We start from the raw sequence: 3,146 nt of genomic DNA, 5'->3' as shown, positions 1-3,146 counted from the left end.
GTAGTCCCTGCTGCTTGAGAGACTGAGCAGGAGGATCATTTGAGCCCAGGAGTTCGAGGCGGCAACTGAGCCATGGTTGCACCATTGCACTCCAGCCCAGGTGACAGAGCAAGACCCTGTCTTTAAAAAAAAAAAAAAAAAAAATCAGCCAGCCATGGTGGCTCATGCCTGTATTCCCAACACTTTGGGAGGCTGAGGTGGGTGGATCACCTGAGGTCAGGAGTTTGAGACCAGCCTGGTCAACATGGTGAAACCCTGTCTCTACTAAAATAAATACAAAATTCAGCCGGGCATGGTGGTGAGTACCTGTAGTTCAGCTACTTGGGAGGCTGAGACAGGAGAATTGCTTGAACCCAGGAGGCAGAGGATGCAGTGAGCTGAGATAGCATCACTGTACTCCAGCCTGAGTGACAGAGCAAGACAACATCTCAAAAAAAAAATCAATTAAGTAGAATTAGAAGGGAACTTCTTCAACCTAATAAAGGACATCTGTGAAAAGCACACAATTAAATATAATACTTAATGCTGAAAGACTGGATGCTTTCCTCCTGAAATCAGTATTAAGACAAGGATGCCCACTCTTGGCACTTCTATTCAACATTGTACTAAAGGTTTTGGCCACAGCGATTAGGCAAGAAAAAAAAAAGGCATCCAGGTAGGAAAAGAAGTAATACTATCTCTATTCACAGATGACATGATCTTATGTAAAGAAAATTCTAAAGAGTCCAGAAAAAACTATTAGAACTAATAAATGAGTTCAGCAAGATTGCAGGATATAAGATCAATATACAAAAATCAATGTATTTTTTATACACTTGTAATGAAATGGAAGTGAAATTTTAAAAACACTTCGTTAGCCAGGTATGATGTGTGGACTTGGTAGTCCCAGCTACTTGGGAGGCTGAGGTAGGAGGATTGCTGGAGCTCAGGAGTTCTAGACCAGCCTGGAGAACATAGCAAGATTCCATCTTTTGAAAAAACCAAACAGCTCCACTTACAATAGCCTCAACAATAATAAAATACTTGGGAATGAATTTTACAAAAGAACTATCAAACTTATATTCTAGAAACTTCAAAACATTGTTGAAAGAAATGAAAGAAAACCTAACTAAATGGATAGATGTTTATGTTCATTGATTGGAAGACCTGATATTGTTAAGATAGCAATCTCCTCAGATTAATCTATAGATCATCACAACCCCTAGAACTGCAGCTGATTTCTTTCTAGAAATTGACAAATTGATCCTAAAATTTATAAGGAGACTCAGGGGCCCCAGAATAGCAAAAACAACCTTGAAAAGAACAATTAGATTGGAGGACTCACACTTCCTTATTTCAAAACTTTCTATAAAGCAACAGTAATCAAGACAGTGTAGCATAGACATATATTTCAACACAATACAACTGAAAGTCCAGAAACAACCCAGGTGTCTGTGGTCTCCTGATTTTCAACAAGGGTGCCAAGACCATTCAATGGGGTAAAAATAGTCTTTCAACAAATGATGCTGGGACATCTGGATGGACACACGCAAAATAATGACATTGAACTCTTCACATAACACACAAAACTTTACTCAAAATGGATCAGAGTATTCAATGTAAAAGCTAACATTATGAAACTCTTAATAGAAACATAAGGGTGAATTTGTATGAACTTGGATGTGGTAGTGGTTTCTTAAATATGAGATCAACAGGGTGAGCAACAAAAGAAAACATCTGAGATAGGGCCTTAGTCTGTCACCCAGGATGGAGTACAGTGGTGCCATCACAGTTCACTGCAGCCTCAACTTCCAGGGCTCAAGTGATCCTCCCAGCTCAGCCTCCCTAGTAGCTGAAACCACACATGTGTACCACCATTCTGGCTAATTCTTTTATTTTTTGTAGAGATGGGGTCCCACTATGTTGTCCAGGCTGGTCTCAAACTCCTGGGCTCAAGTGATCCACGTGCAACAGCCTCCCAAAGTGTCAGGATTACAGGCACGAGCCATGGCACCCAGCTGATAAGGAATATTTTTTATCCAGAATAGATAAAAACTCTCACAAACTCAATGATAAAGACAATCTAATTGAAAAGTTGGCAAAGGATCTGAAAAATAAGACACACAAGTGATTAATAAGTGCATGAGAGGTTGATCAACGTATCAGTCACTAGGGAAATACAAATCAAAACCACTCTGAGATATCATGTTATACCCACTAGGATGCCTTTACTTAAAACAACCTGATAGGCTGAATGTGGTGGCTCACGCCTGTAATCCTAGCACTTTGGTAGGCCAAAGCAGGAGGACTGCTTGAGCCCAGGAGTTCAAGATCAGCCTGGGCAACAGTGAGACCCCTGTCTCCATAAAAAAGTATAAGTATACATACATACATACTTGGTAATAGGAAATGTTGGCAAAGATGTGGAAAAATTGGAAATCTCATACACTGCTGATATGAATATAAAATGGAGCAGCCACACTGGAAGGCAGAATGGTAGTTTGTTAAATAGTTAGTTATAGAGTGATCATACGACTCAGCAATTCCACTCCTAGGTCTATATATTATATATCCAAGAGAAATGAAAACACATTTCCACATAAAAACTTGTACACAGATGTTTATAGTACCATTATGCATAATTGCCAAAAGGTGGAAACAATCCAAATGTCCATCAACAGAAAACAGGTAAGCAAAATGATGCATACAATGGAATATTATTTGGTCATAAAAAGAAGTGGAATAGTGACACGTGCTACAACATGGATGAACCTTGAAAATATTATGCTAAGTGAAAGCAGCCAGACAAGAGCAATATTCTGTGATTCAATTTATATGAAATGTTCTGAATAAGCAAATCTATAGAGACGGAAAGCAGGTTGATGGTTGCCTCAGAATGATGGGGATCGGGGGATAGGGCATAATAAAGTGTATGGGGTTTCTTACTGAGGTGATGAAAAGATTCTAATAATGGCTGTGGTGATGGCTGCACATATGATGTGACTGCGCTGAAAATCATTAGATTGTAAATCGCATGCTGTTAACTATTTCAGTAAAGCTGTTTTGTTTTGTTTTTTTTTAAGCAAAACATGAGCCATCCTTTTTTTTTTTTTTTTTGAGAAAGAGTCTCGCTCTGTTGCCCAGGCTGGAGTGCAATGGCATGGTCT

This window comes from Pongo abelii, chromosome 23, assembly GCF_028885655.2.
Source record: "Pongo abelii isolate AG06213 chromosome 23, NHGRI_mPonAbe1-v2.0_pri, whole genome shotgun sequence".
In the NCBI taxonomy this organism is placed as follows: Eukaryota; Metazoa; Chordata; class Mammalia; order Primates; family Hominidae; genus Pongo; species Pongo abelii.
Note: the sequence above shows the minus strand (reverse complement) of the source record.